This window comes from Budorcas taxicolor, chromosome 25, assembly GCF_023091745.1.
Source record: "Budorcas taxicolor isolate Tak-1 chromosome 25, Takin1.1, whole genome shotgun sequence".
Lineage (NCBI taxonomy): Eukaryota > Metazoa > Chordata > Mammalia > Artiodactyla > Bovidae > Budorcas > Budorcas taxicolor.
The window spans coordinates 23655488-23672004 of NC_068934.1; positions in this window are offsets into that span (position 1 = coordinate 23655488).

Here is a 16517-nt window from a genome sequence, read left to right on the forward strand (position 1 = left end):
TCTCTGTAGTGTTACAAGCACTTTTTATTCTTTATTATTGGAAAAGTGCCACCAAGATGTATTGTTTTCTTCAGAAATTCCCTCGTCTCATAACTGTACAGAGGAATAGGGTGCGCTACATGTAACTTTCAAGGTTAAGTGTTTCTTTCAGGTTTTCTAAGGAAAACAATACCCAGCTTTTTCAGCAGCCTAATATTTATCAGATCAAATGACTTCAAATTACTTGACGGTTCTTTACTGGGATTTTTGGTCCTTCAGCAAATAGGTAATCATTTCCTATCATTACCTACTTGCTTGCAACTGCCTATCTCTAATACATCCCTTTATCATCATTCCCCTTCCCTACACAGCCTACAGCAGAATCCAAGTGCTGAGCTGTTGTAGGATTTACCCAGCTTGTTAGCAGTTCATCATTCTTTTAGAATTCTCCATGCAAAGCACCTTCAGATGTTGAGGTTACTCATTCATATTCTTGAAGGGGTAAAACAAACTAGAGAAGCTGTGTATTTTCTTGATGGTTCATCAATATGGCGAAGATGTTTTGAACTATGAATAAAAGCATCACCCAATCCCTGACAAGCTATTTATGTACTTGTCTAAGAGGATGAAGCAAGAAGAGACAGGGCATCAGCAGGGGTCAATATGAGAAAATCATCAAAGAAGATTCTCCTAATAACTATAATTCACTGAGCATCTAGAAACATTATGAACTCCATAATGTATCTCTTAATCTTACAAAAATTTGTCAATTTCCCCTCTTCAGTCCTTTTAAAATAAGTCAGGATTCTGCTATTTAGGCAAATTGTTCACAGTTGACTGAACTAAGAAATAATGGAACTAGAATTCAAATGCAGGACTATCTGGCTTCAACACATGTTCTCTTTGCATTTTATCTTCTCTCCTACAGAAACAATTTGTTTTCATTCTTCTGCTTGCCACCTTGTTCTCCAGTCTCTATGTGCAGGTGACATCATTCAAATGCCTCACTATGGAAACAAAGTTATGCTCCAAGATTTCATCCCCAAACACTTCCATTAGACACCTCTTATATTAAAATGGAGAAGGCAATGGCACCCCACTCCAGTACTCTTGCCTGGAAAATCCCATGGATGGAGGAGTCTGGTAGGCTGCAGTCCATGGGGTTGCTACGAGTCAGACACGACTGAGCGACTTCACTTTCACTTTTCACTTTCATGCATTGGAGAAGGAAATGGGTTATTATGACATCTGGCTGAGCAAATAGTCAAATATTAATTGATGCCATTTATTTCTCTCTGCATTTTCTATCACTGACCCTTGCCCTCCTACAAATGAGCTGACTGTGCCCTGATTATTCTGTCAGATGGTCAGGATGCTGAACTGGGCTGGCTCCTACTGTGCTTTGACACCGTAACCAGTCTCTATTCCTACCCTGTTTCCTAGAGCTCCTTCAAAACAACTCAGAGTCTCTCTCCTTAACATGAGGAAAATGCATGCCTAGCCTTAGAAGTTGTTTTATCCATGTAATGCCGTGGTTGTATCCTTTCATCTGGAAGTGATGTTTCTTTCCTCCGAATGTCTATAACATCTTTTTCTGTACCTTGCTGTGTTCATTTTCATTAATGATATTGTCCAAAATAGGTATTCAATAAAATAACCCATAAACACCTAGCATAAATATAAATTCTTGAATGACCAAAAGAATAAGCATGAACCATGGAGTTGGTCTCTTTATACTGAGTTTTTGAACCAAGACATATGTGTATGTTTAGGAGGGTATGTTTCAGGATGTCACCACCATTTCCATATCTTTTGTTGTGCTCCAAAGCTTAAGGCAAATACACTGACTTATTTGCTTTTGAGCCCACCTCATAGTGTCCCTGTCTCACTTTTTTTTTATTGTGCATTGAGTTGGCTGTTAACAAAGGCTGGTCAAACCTTTTTTCTTGATCTGATTTCCCCAGCTTCACTCTCATTTTGTTTTGCACAATATTCCAGTTTCTTCATGCTCCAAACAGAGGACAATTTTACTAGTTTTGTCCATTGTAGAGCATAAGTGAGTTTCATATTTTTTATGATTGCTATGTAAAGTGACTGGAAGATAAATCTCCCCCTGGAAAGAAAGTGTGATTAAACCATCTAGATCCAGAGCAGAGAGGTAGATGATGAACAGGCTTCTGCCAGGGACTGGACAGCTGGATGCATTTCACAGCTCACGATGCAACTCTACTAGCGAGAACACATGTAGAGTCACAGGTCTTTAGGAAAACAGCAGCAACATGGTTGCAGGAAGCCGAATGTAATTATCCACATCACCCAGAATATGAAAGTGAAAATTAACAGCAGTTAAATCTTGGAGTGAGAGGAGTCCTTTAGCCACGCATGTGCCAAGCACACGCTACTCTATCAAATGCAGGATAGCAGTTTCACTGAGAATCACAGTAAAAGTGATTGACCTACAAGAACCAATACAGATCTCAGGTCTTGTGCAACTCAGTCTAAACCACTCAGCTGGACATAAAAGAACTGGTGTAATCTTACCTCATGCTATATTCCACTCCCTGGCCACTCTTCGGTAGCTTAGTTCTTTCATTTCTCTGCCTTTTTTCTGGGTAAGTCTGTCTGTTTCTTATTCTTCAAATCAACTTTAAGTCTTCCTCTTCAAGTGACTGACAACTTTCACTTCACTCTCAGTATTTCCCAGCTACTCCGTATGGCTTCAGCTTTGTACTTGTAGAACTTATACTCACAGCTGATTATTTTAAGGCAAGGTCATTTTAACATTTCCTCTTCAGTAAAATGGGCATCATTATCTCCAACTTTTAGGAGTATGTTAAGTAAGAAATGATACAATATTTGTGTAATGCTTAGCCAGTTGTATAATGACTGTATTAAGCATTACACAAATATTGTCAGATAATGTGTTAATTCTATATTATTTCTCTTCCCTCAGCTCTAAAAATAAAGAGCCCAAATGAGTTGTCCATGAGATATTGATTTATAATTGAAATGGGTTTCTTAGCTTAGAGTCTACTTCCTGAGCACAAAATGTCCAGAGATGGATTCTTTCAAAATATGTTTGAATGAATGTGTGATAAACTATGATTATTTTAATTAATGAACTCCATAATCTAGAGATGAGATTGATATGATACAGTGCCATTTGTATCATTTTTTTGCTATTTTTGTGGGCAAGGAGATATTTAAAATGCATACTCATGTATAATGCTTAAAGAACATTAGTCTCAAGCTTCATCAGGTACACTGTCCAGTATGAGGGGGAAAACTGAAATTGACTTTCGGAGCAGAATTCATGAAAATGTTAGGGTGTACTTGAAATTCCAGATAAATATCTGATTCGCTGTTTTTTGTTATTATATAGTCAGGTGTTTTTAAAAAGAGAAAGGAGTGTTTAACTATACTTTCTACTTCTGAATTTTTGCAGTGTCCATGTTTGACTGTGAATGGACACCAAGTGCTGTCCAAAGACTATTAAATAAAATGTTTTGTATGAGAATGAAACAGCAAGGACCTCCCCACTCCCTTCTTAATTTTTGCAATTGCCTCCTTAATTCCATCCAGGATGTTGATTCTTTAAGACCTTAAATATAAGTTTCTTTGGAAAATTTCTGGAAGGTAGAAGTTCTAGTCTAGGGGTGTTTGTGTAATGGTAGAAAAATATCTTCTCTATATGGGAGTGAGAATTACATGGTATAGATACCTTAGTCCATAAGTGAGTTGTAAAGAAAGTTGGAATCACAACTTTTCAATCTATAAAGGGGTTAAGTCAATATATTTTTAGCTTTCCTAATCAATTAAGGTATAATAAACAAAACGGTAGCCCCTCCATTAAAAGTAAAGTCCACACTCTAATTCCCAGAACCTGTGAATGGTATCTTATTGGGGGAAAAAAAAAAAGGTCTTTATAAATGTGGGCTTCCCTGGTAGCTCAGTGGTAAAGAATCCACCTGCCAATACAAGTAACGTAGGTTCAATCCTTAGGTCAGGAAGATCCTCTGGAGAAGGAAATGGCAACCCACTTCCGTATTCTTGCCTGAAATCCCATGAAAATCCCATGGACAGAGGAACCTAGTATTACAAAAGAGTTTGACAAAGCAACTTAGTGACTAAACAACAGTAACTTTAGAAGCATAATTGTTAGGAGTCTCGAGATGAGGAGGTCATCCAGTATTATTAGGCGGACTCTGAGTCCAATGACAAATGTCCTTATTAGAGACACACAGAATAGAGACGTGCAGAGCAGAGGAGGAGGTAACATAAACACAGAGTGATGCAGCCACGAATGTAGGACCAACTAGAATTATCTGAAGCAGAAAAAAGCAAGGAGGGATTTTCCCTTAGACCATCGAGAGAGAGAATGCCCCACTTTGATTTCAGACTTTTGACCTTAAGAATGGTGATAAAATATGTTTCCATTGTTTTAAGACATCAGATTTGCCATTATTTGTTACAGTATCCACAAGAGACTAATAAACAAGGCTAGTTCTAATTCTGATATTCTTCAATATAATATGCAGTGTCTTTTTGCTTTCTTCATTTATGAAATCTTCAAGTCTGCTTTATATTTATTCACTTTGTCTTATCTGCTGAATAGCAGAAATGAATGACAAACAATTCCTTTGCAGATGTACTGCAACTACTAAGGTGCTCTGCTATTGTTAATAAGGTATTCTGTGTTTTCCTTTCTCCATTTCTGTAATGATACTTCAAGGGGCTGGTCACAAGTCATAAGCTGTCGGCTGCCCTATCTTACTTAGGTTTCCTGGTCTGCTACGTTTTGTCTCATGAATTAGAATAAGGTTGAAACATGGAAGATCATGGGTCCAGCTGTCTTGTTATTTCACCAAACTTGAACAAATATCAGTGCCCTTGTGTGAATTAATCCATATCTGTTGCCTGGGCAATGAACACTTTTAATAAAGAGTAATCTTAAGCTTTCTAAACTGGTACTTTCTATAAACACATCATTTATTTCAGAAATGAAATTATGGTGACTGATGATGCTTTCTAAAAGAGAGGTGGCTGATGTTTCACTAGTTTAAGCAAGTGTTTCAGTTCCAGTAGAATTGAACTGATCAATAGAAATATCAGCATGCATACTCTGGTGGCTCAGAGGGTAAAGCGCCTGCCCACAATGCGGGAGACCTGGGTTCGATCCCTGGGTCGGAAAGTTCCCCTGGAGAAGGAAATGGCAACCCACTCCAGTATCCTTGCCTGGAGAATCCCGTGGATGGAAGAGCCTGGTGGGCTACAGTCCATGGGGTCGCAAAGAGTCAGACACGACTGAGCTCACTCACTCACTCACTTGGCATTCACATGTTTTCATCTGCTCAGCCAGTCTGTGTCTTTTGGTTGGTGCATTTAATCCATTTACATTTAAGGTAATTATCAATATGTATGATCCTACTGTCATTTACTTAATTGTTCTCAGTTTATTTTCTGTAGGTAGGTCATTTCTTTCTCTTGTTTCCTACCTAGAGAAGTTCCTTTAACATTTGTTGTAAAGCTGGTTTGGTGGTGCTGAATTCTTTTAACTTTTGCTTGTCTGGAAAGCTTTTGATTTCTCCATCAAATCTAAAGGAAAGTCTAGCTGGGTAGAGTATTCTTGGATGTAAGTTCTTCCCTTTCATCACTTAAGTATATCATGCCATTCCCTTCTGGCTTGTAGAGTTCCTGTTGAGAAACCACCTGATTGTTATTTTCCCCATTTGTTGTTTTTCCCCTGTTGCTTTGAATATTTTATCTCTGTCTTTAATTTTTGTCAGTTTGACTCCTGTGTCTTGGTGTGTTCCTCTTTGGGTTTATCCTTCCTGGGACTCTCTGTGCTTCTGGACTTGGTTGACTATTTTCTTTTCCATGTTTAGGAAGTTTTCAGCTATTATATCTTCAAATGTTTTCTCAGGCAATTCTCTCTTCTCCTTCTGCTGCTGCTAAGTTGCTTCAGTCGTGTCCAACTCTGTGTGACCCCAGAGACAGAAGCCCACCAGGCTCCCCCATCCCTGGAATTCTCCAGGCAAGAACACTGAAGTGGGTTGCCATTTCCTTCTCCAATGCGTGAAAGTGAAAAGTGAAAGTGTGAAGTTGCTCAGTAGTGTCCGACTCTTAGTGACCCCATGGACTGCAGCCTACCAGGCTCCTCCATCTATGGGATTTTCTCTGGGACCCCTATAATGTGAATGTTAGTGCACTTAATGCTATCCCAAAGGTCTCTTAGGCTGTCTTCGTTTCTTTTCATTCCTATTTCTATATTCTGTTTTGTGGCAGTGATTTCCACCATTGCTGCCATGTCCTCCAGTTCATTTATCTGTTTTCTACCTCAGTCATTCTGCTGTTGATTCCTTCTAATGTATTATTCATCTCTGTTCTTTAGTTCTTGTAGGTCTTTAGTGAACATTTCTTGCATCTTCTAAATCTTTGCCTCCAGCCTTTTTCTGAGATGCTGAATCATCTTCACTATCATTATTCTGAAGTCTTTTTCTGGAAGGTTGCTTCATTTAGTTGTTTTTCTGGGATTTTATCTTGTCTCTTCATCTGCAACATAACTTTCTACTTTTTCATGCTTATTAACTTTCCATAATGTGGTGGGCTGTGTTCTTGCTTTTTCTGCCTGCCCTCTAATGGAGCAGTCTAAAAGCCTTGTGTAAGCCCTTAAACTTACATGGGAGGGACTAGTGGTGGGAAAAACTGGGTCTTGCTCTGATGGAGATGGCCTTGCTCTGTAAAGGTTTAGTCCAATTGTCTGTTGATGGGTGGGGTTGAACTCCTCCCTGTCAGCTGTTAGACCTGAAGTGATACAGCCCCAGAGTCTATGGTAGTCTATGGTGACCTCCAAGAGGGTTTACGCCAAAGGGAACCTTCCCAGCCTGCTGATGCCAGTGCCCTGTCCCTGTGGTAAGCTCCAGCTGACCCACACCTCCACAGGATACCCTTCAACACTAGCAGGTAATTTCATTTCAGTCTCCTGAGGGGTCACTGCTCCTTTCCTTAGTCTTGGTGCATGCAAGATTTTGTTTGTGCCCTCCGAGACTGGAGTCTCTTTCCCCTAGTCCAGTGGAAGTCTAATAAATCCCACTGGCCTTCAAGGTCAGATTCCCTGGGGATTCCCAGTCCCTCTGTCAGATCCTCAGGCTGGGAAGCCTGATGTGAGGTTCAGAACCTTCACAACAGTGGAAGAACTCCTTTGTTGTTATTGTTCTCCAGTCGGTGGGTCACCCACCTGGTGGATATAGGATTTGATTTTATTGTGATTGTGTCCCTCCTACCATCTTGCTGAGGCTTGTCTTTGGAAATGGAGTAATCTTTTTTGGTAGTTTCCAGTATCCTCCTGTCCATGATTGTTCAACAACTAGTTGTGAATTTATTTCTTTCATAGGAGGAGATGAGTGCACATCCTTCTACTTGGCCGTCTTGGACTGGAAGCTTGGTTTCTCGAGCTGCTGAATTTACTGCTTGATGTTTTTGATCAAAAGAATATATTTTAGTTTTGTGTATAAAAGTAGCATTTCCATGTTCCATCTTTATTTGGTTCTTTACTTTCCTAAAACAATAGTGCTAAATTACTATGAAAGTGTGTAGATGTCCCTTTTAAAGCTGAATATTTTTATCACATGAGATTGGCACACCAACTGCAAATAACTCTGTGTTAATTTGCATTTATATGTGTTTAGTGTTGGTTGCTCAGTCATGTCCGACTCTTTGTAACCCACGGACTGTATCCTGCCAGGCTCCTTTGTCCATGGAATTCTCCAGGCAAAAATATTGGAGCGGGTAGCCATTCCCTTCTTCAGGAGATCTTCCCGACTCAGGGATTGATCTGGGTCTCCTGCATTACAGGCAGATTCTTTACATACATTCATATATAGGGAAGTCTTTATATGTTTTTAAATATTTCTATTTGGTGCCTTGTTTCCTGAAATATTTATTTCCCTTCTCAATAATAAATTTCATTTTTTTCAAAAAATTCAGCTATTGAAAAGCTGCTGCAAATTAGTTAACTATCATTTTTTTCTGGTAATTTACCACATTTCTCCTCAAAATCTTTTCATTCCATCATGGCACTCTCTTTGAGAGTTGGTCACTACAATCTAGTGTTGTTGTAGTGGTGGTGGTGGCAGTGGTTATATTCTCAGATTAATCAAGATCTTCCTAAGTGTTTGATTATCCCCATTTGAAGCTATAACATAAGATGACATTACAGTTATGAATCACAACCTGATTATGGTTCCAACTTAGAAAAAACAAAAAATCAAATGAGGATAGAGCAGATGCAGCAAACTGATATAAAGACTTGGGTTTTGAGAAATGTTTTCCGAATTTATCTTTGAATATGCCATGCATTTCTACCAACAGCGTACAAGCTTCCCATTTTCTCCACATCATCATCATTTGTTATTTGTGGTCTATTTGACAGTACTCATTCTGACAGATGTGAAGTGACATCTCATTTTTTCTTTGATTTGCATTTCTCTTATTATCCATGTTGAGCATCTTTTCACATGTCTGTTAACAATCTGTATATCTTCTTTGGAGAAATGTCTTCTCAGATCTTCTGCCCATTTTTTATTCAGGGTGTTTTTCTGATATTGAGTTATATAAGCTCTTTCTATTTTATGGCTTGTTTGTTAACCCCTTATGGGTCATATTGTTTGCAAATATTTGCTCCCATTAGTAGTCTCTGCTTTTTCATTTGTCAGTGGTTTCCTTTGAGTACCAAAGGCTATATTTAATCGGGCCTCATTTGTGTCTTTTTCCTTTAATTTGTTTTTGCTTTTGTTTTCTTTGAGGGGACAGTACAAAGAAAAATTGCTAAAATTTATGCTAAAGAATGCTTTGCCTGTGGTTTCTTCTAAGAGTTTTATGATTTTTAGGTCTTACATTTAGGTCTTTAATACATTTTTTAGTTTATTTTTGTATATGTTATGAGGAAATGCTGTCAGTATCAATATTTTACATGTGGCTATTTTTTTTTCCAGCACCATTTATTGAAAAGACTCTTTACCCCATTGTATATTCTTGCCTCCTTTGTCATGTAGTAATCATAAATGCATGGGTTTATTTCTGGGATCTCTATTCTGCTCCATTGATCTATGTGTCTGTTTTTGTGCCGGTACTAACTCCTTTTGATTACTGTATCTTTGTACTATAGTCTAAAGTTAGGGAGCATATCTCCAGCTCTGTACTTCTTTTCACAAAAAGGCCTTGGCTAGACAGGGTCTTTTGTAATTCCAAATCAATTTTAAGATCATTTTTTCCAGTTCTGCAAAATGTCATGGAATATTTTGATAGGGAGAGAATTTTTGACTGCCTTGAGTATTATGGACATTTTAACAATATCAATTCTTCCATTCCATGAACACAGTATATCATTTCATCTGTGTCATCCTCAATTTATTTCATCAGCGTCTTATAGTTTTTCTGGTACAAACTTTTTACCTCCTTAGTTAGATGTATACTTATGTATTTTTTAGGCAATTATAAATGGAATTGTTAAATTCTCTTTCTGATAGTTCATTGTTATTGTGTAGAAATGGAACAGATTTCTTTATATTAATTTTGTACCTCAAACTTTACAAAAAAAAAAAAGCTCATTTATGAGCTCTAACAAAAATTTAGAGTGGTGGCCTCTTTAGGATTTTCTACTATAGTAACATGACAGTTGTACTTCTTCAATTTGGATTACTATTATTTCCTTTTCTTTTCCGATTGCTGTAGCTAGGACTTCCAGTACTGTGTTGAATGAACATGGTAAGATTGGGCATCCATGTATTGTCCCTTATCTTAGAGAAAATGCTATCAGGGTTCCACCATTTAGTAAGATGTTACTTGTGGGCTTATCAAAAATGATGTTCATTATGTTGAGGTATATTCCCTTAATATATACCTTGTGGTCAGTTTTTATCATAAATGGATATTGAATTTTATAAAAAGCTTTCTCAGTATTTACTAGGATAATCATATATGTCTTATTCTACAGTTTGTTAATATGGTATATCACACTGATTTGTGCGTATTGAACCATCCTTGCCTGCATGTGTATATGCTCAGTCACTCAGCTGTGTCCAACTCTTTGTGACCCCATAGACCATAGCCTCCCAGACTTCTCTGTCCTGGGATTCTCCAGGCAAGAACACTGGAGGGGGTTGCCATTGCCCCCTCCAATCTCTGGAATGAATCACACTTAATCATCATGAATGATTCTTTTAATGTATTGTTGAATTTGAGCTTATTTTCAAGCTGGTTTTAGAAAAGGCAGAGGAACCAGAGACCAAATTGGCAACATCTGCTGGATCATGGAAAAAGCAAGAGTTCCAGAAAAACATCTATTTCTGCTTTATTGACTATGCCAAAGCCTTTGACTGTGTGGATCACAATCAACTGTGGAAAATTCTGAAAGAGATGGGAATACCAGACCATCTAACCTGCCTCTTGAGAAATCTGTATGCAGGTCAGGAAGCAACAGTTAGAACTGGACATGGAACAACAGACTGGTTCCAAATAGGAAAAGGAGTACGTCAAGGCTGTATATTGTTACCCTGCTTATTTAACTTCTATGCAGATTACATCATGAGAAACGCTGGACTGGAAGAAACACAAGCTGGAATCAAGATTGCCAGGAGAAATATCAATAACCTCAGATATGCAGATGACACCACCCTTATGGCAGAAGGTGAAGAGGAACTCAAAAGCCTCTTGATGAAAGTGAAAGTGGAGAGTGAAATGTTGGCTTAAAGCTCAACATTCAGATAATGAAGATCATGGCATCTGGTCCCATCACTTCATGGGAAATAGATGGGGAAACAGTGGAAATAGTGTCAGACTTTATTTCTGGGGCTCCAAAATCACTGCAGATGGTGACTGCAGCCATGAAATTAAAAGATGCTTACTCCTTGGAAGAAAAGTTATGACCAACCTAGATAGTATATTCAAAAGCAGAGACATTACTTTGCCAACTAAGGTCTGTCTAGTCAAGGCTATGGTTTTTCCCGTGGTCATGTATGGATGTGAGAGTTGGACTGTGAAGAAGGCTGAGCGCCGAAGAATTGATGCTTTTGAACTGTGGTGTTGGAGAAGACTCTTGAGAGTCCCTTGGCCTCCAAGGAGATCCAACCAGTCCATTCTGAAGGAGATCAGCCCTGGGATTTCTTTGGAAGGAATGATGCTAGAGCTGAAGCTCCAGTACTTTGGCCACCTCATGTGAAGTGTTGACTCATTGGAAAAGACTCTGATGCTAGGAGGGATTGGGGGCAGGAGGATAAGGGAACGACAGAGGATGAGATGGCTGGATGGCATCACTGACTCGATGGACGTGAGTCTGAGTGAACTCCGGGAGATGGTGATGGACAGGGAGGCCTGGTGTGCTGCGATTCATGGGGTTGCAAAGAGTCGGACATGACTGAGCAACTGAACTAAACTGAGTTTGCTAATTGGTGGCCTGTAATATTTGCTTTTGGTGTGTGACATCTTTAACATCATATTTTACCTTTTATTTCTTTGTCTGATTGCTGTGCATATACTGTGTTGAATAGTGGTGACAGTGGACATCCTTGTCTGTTCCAGGTTTTAGCGATAGGGCTTTCAGCTTTTCACCATTTAATATTATATTGGCTGTGGGTTTGTCATAAATAGCTTCTATTGTATTTAGATATCCCCCCCATAGCCACTTTAGTTAGTTTTTATCATTAATAGATACTGAATTTTGTCAAGTGATTGAGATGATCATGTGGTTTTTGTCTTTTGTTTATGTGGCTTATCACATTGTGTATGTTGAATTATCCTTGTGAACTTGGGATGAATCCCACTTGATTATAATATATGAACATTTTTATGTGTGGTTGGATGTGTTTTGCTAACATTTTCTTCAAAAGTTTTGCATTCATATTCACCAAAGATACTGGTCTGTAATTTTCTTTATTGGTAGTGTCTTTGTTTTGATTTTGGTGTCAGGGTGATAGTAGCTATTTGTATGTTTGGTATAATTTGCCTGTGAAGCCATTTGGTCCTGGATTTTTGTTTGTGAGAAGTTTATTAAGCTACATATTCTACTTCACTTCTATTGATCAGTCTGTTCAAATTATCCATTCCTTCTTGATTCAGTTTTGATGTTTATAGAAACTTGTCCATTTCTTCAAGGTTGTCAGATTTGTTGGCATATAATTGCTCATAGTCTTTGCTTAGGTTTATTTGTATTTCTCCAGTAACAGTTGTTATGTCTCCCTTTTCATTTTGCTTACTTGGGTTCTCTCTTTTTCTTAGTGAATGTGGCCAGAGGTTTTTTCAATCTTGTTTATCCTTTCAAACAACCAGCTATTGGTTTTACTGATTTTTCTATTGTTTTTTTTTAATCTCCATTTTATTTATTTCCTCTCTGACCTTTATTATTTCCTTTCTTCTGCTGACTTTAGGTTTTATTTGTTCTTCTTTTTCTAATTCTTGTAAGTGCTAGGTTAGGTTTTTTATTTGAAATTTTTCTTATTTTTAAGAGGAAAGCCTGTATCACTGTGAACTTCCCTTTAAGAACTGCTTCTGCTGCATCTCACAGATTTTCTGTGGTTGTGCTTTTACTTTCATTTGTCTCAAGGGATTAAAAAAAAATTCTGATTTCATCATTGACCATTGTATTTTTTTGGTAGCATATTATTTAGTCTCCATGTAATCATTTTTTTCCTGCATTTAATTTTTTGTGGTTAATTTCTAATTTCATGCTATATGGACAGAAAAGATACTTGAGGTAATTTCTATACTCTTAAATTTGTTGAGTCTTGTTTTGTGCACTAGTCAGTCCTAGATAATATTTCATTTGCATTTGAGAAGAATGTGTATTGTGGGTTTTTTGGATGTAGTGCCCTGAAAAGGTCAATTAAGTCTAACTGTTCTGTGGTATAATTTAAGATCTTTTTTGCCTAACTGATTTTCTGTCTAGAAATCTGTGCATTGATATGATTGGGGTGTTACAGTCTCTTACTATTATCATTTTCCAGAGGAGCTTGGTGCAGGCTACTGTCCATGGGGTCACAAAGAGTCTGGCATGACTGAGTGACTTCACTTTCACTTTCACTTTGCCCAACTGATTTCCTGTCTAGAAGATCTGCATTAATGTCATTGGGGTGTTAAAGTCTCTTGCTATTATCATTTTCCTCTCAATTTTTCCATTTATGTCTGTTAGTATTTGTTTTATATATTTGGGTGCTCCTGCATTAGATGCATATATGTTGATGAAGTGCATATATGTTGACAAGTGTAGAATCCACTCCTGGAGTTCAAGTGAGTGGTGACAGTTCAGGATAACCCCTTAAACCTGTGCAGAAGGTGTCCTGCCTTCTGTGAACACATGGACATGGACAAAGGCTACAGTGGCAGGTCCTGCCCCTCCCTTCATGCACCTCCCACCAAAACAATGGCACCTGACCTGTGAGACAACCTGGGCTTTCTCAATGTACACCCTCCGTTGCAATCACACCAGATGCCAGCCCTACCTTGCTGTTTCTGTCCATCCAATCCCAGTCCTCTCCTTGTGTTGGATCTCCAAATCCTGAGTTCCAACACCCAGAACTTGTCCGCAATAGAGGACATGAGCCTCAAGCTAGGGAGTGCAGGAGAGAAGCACTGACCATCTGTGTGGGTCTCCCTCCAGTCTCGCTGCTATAAACCAGTTTCTATATTCTCCTCTAAGGCTCTTTTCCTGTCCTGGCCAATCTTCTCACTGGTGGAGGGGGTTCCCAGGGTACAAGAAACTTTGTTCTTTCACAGCTCCCTCCCTCCCAGGATCACAGGTATCAACCTGAAATCTTTTTTTTGTTTTTGTTTTGTTTGTTTGTTTGTTTTTCTTCTGTTATACCTATTTATGTGGAGATTTTCTTTCCCTCTCAGCAGTCTGAGGTCTTCTGCAGATGTTCAGTAGATATTCTGTCAGAATTGTTCAACATGTAGATAGTGGGAAGAGGTAAGCTTCATGTTTTACAACTCTGCCATCTTCATCATATTCTTGTCTGCAAAGCTTTTTACCTTTCCGTCAAATATGAATGAAAGAATTTCTGGGTAGAATATTCTTGGTCATAGATTTTCCCTTTTATCACGTTAAGTTTATCATGACACTCCTTTTTGGCCTGCAGAGTTTCTGCTGAAAAATCAGCAGATAGCCTGATGGAGTTCCTTTAGTATAACTTATTGCTTTTCCCTTTCTGCTTTTCATAATCTATTTATTTTTTGACATTTTAATTATGAGGTGTCTGGGGGTGGCCCTCTATGGCTTGATCCTACTTGGAATTTTTTGTGCTTCCTGGACCTGGATGTCTTGGGAAGGACCTCACCTTTCCAAGGTTAGGAAAGTTTTCAGCTAAAATGGCTTTAAATGTGTGATCTACCCCTTTACTCTCTTCTCCTTCTGGGACCTCTATAATGCAAATATTCTTATGTTTGATGTCATTTGTTGTTGTGATTCAGTTGCTCAGTTGTGCCTGACACTTTGTGACCCCATGGGCTACAGCATGCCAGAGTTTCTACCTTCACCATCTCCTAGAGTTTCCTCAAACTCATGTCCATTGAGTCCATGGATGGATAGCATCATCCATCCATCTCATCCTCTGTCATCCCCTTCTCCTCCTGCCTTCAATATTTTCCAGCATTAGAGTCTTTCCAATGAGTTGGCTCTTTGCATCAGGTGGCCAAAGTATTAGAACTTCAGCTTCAATATCAGTGAATATTCAGGGTTGATTTCCTTTAGGATTGACTGTTTTGAACTCATTGCTGTACAAGTGACTGTGAAGGATCTTGTCCAATACCACAGTTTGAAAACATCAAATTTTCAGTGCTCAGCCTTCTTTATGGTCCAACTATCACATCCATACATGACTACTGGAAAAACTATAGCTTTGAATATATAGAATTTTGTTGGCAAAGTAATGTCTCTGGTTTTAAAATGCTGTCTATGTTTCTCATAGCTTTCCTTCCAAGTGTGTTTTAATTTCATGGCTGCAGTCACCATCTGCAGTGATTTTGGAGCCCAAGAAAATAGTCTTTCACTGTTTCCATTGTTGGCCCATCTATTTGCCATGAAGTGATGGGACAGGATGCCATGATCTTAGTTTTCTGAATGTTGAGCTTTAAGCCAACTTTTTCACTCTGTTCTTTCACCTTCATCAAGAGGCTCTTTCGCTCCTCTTCACTTTCTTCCATAAGGGTGGTGTCATCTGCATATCTGAGGTTATTGATATTTCTTTCAGCAATCTTGATTCCAGCTTGTGCTTCATCTAACCTGAAATTTCACATGATGTATTCTGCATTTAAATTAAATAGGGTGAAATTATAAATATTCAATATGACAATACACATCCTTGAGTCCATTTTTCCATGTCCAAGTTCTAACTGTTGCCTCTTCACCTGCATATAGGTTTCTCAGAGGGCAGGTAAGATGGTCTGGTATTCACATCTCTTTAAGAATTTTTAATTCTTTAAGAATTTTCCAGTTTGTTGTGAAGCACATAGTCAAAGGCTTTAGTGTAGTCAGTCAATGAAGCAGAAGTAGATGTTTTTCTGGAATTCTCTTGCTTTTTCTATGATCCAGTGGATGATGGCAATTTTATCTCTGGTTTCTTTGCTTTTCTAAATCCAGCTTGTACATCTAGATGTTCTCAGTTCACATGCTGTTGAAGCGTAGCCTGAAGGATTTTGAACATTACTTTGCTGGCATGTGAAATGAGTGCAATTGCACCGTCTTTTGAGCATTCTTTGGCATTGACTTTCTTGGGGATTGGAATGAAAATTGAGCTTTTCCAGTCCTGTGGCCACTGCTGAGTTTCCCAAATTTCCTGGCATACCTAGTGCAGCACTTTCACAGCATCATCTTTTAGGATTTGAAATAGTTCCGTTGGAATTCCATCACTTCCACTAGCTTTGTTAGTAGTGGTGCTTCCTAAGGCCCACTCAACTTTGCACTCTAGGATGTCTGACTCTAGGTGAGTGATCATACCATTGTGGTTTCCAGGTCATTACGATCTTTTTGTATAGTTCCTCTGTGTCCTCTTGCCACCTCTTCTTAATATCTTCTGCTTCTGTTAAGCCCATACCATTTCTGTCCGTACTGTGACTATCTTTGTATGAAATGTTCCTTTCAGTTTAGTTTAGTTGCTCAGTCGTGTCCAACCCTTTGCAACCCCATGAACCGCAGCACGCCAGGCCTCCCTGTCCATCACCAACTCCTGGAGTTTACCCAAACCCATGTCCATTGAGTCAGCGATGCCATCCTACCATCTCCTCCTCTGTTGTCCCCTTCTCCTCCTGCCTTCAATCTTTCCCAACATCAGGGTCTTTTCAAATAAGTCAGCTCTTCACATCAGGTATGAATGTGAATACCTGTAATGAATAGGACATCTTTTTTTTTTTCTCTCTCTCTCTTCTAGAAGGTCTTGTAGGTCTTCATGGAATCATTCCACTTCAGCTTCTTTAGCATTTGTGGTTGGGGCATAGACTTGGATTACTGTGATCCAAGTAAATTGTTTGACTTGGTAACAAACAGAAATCAT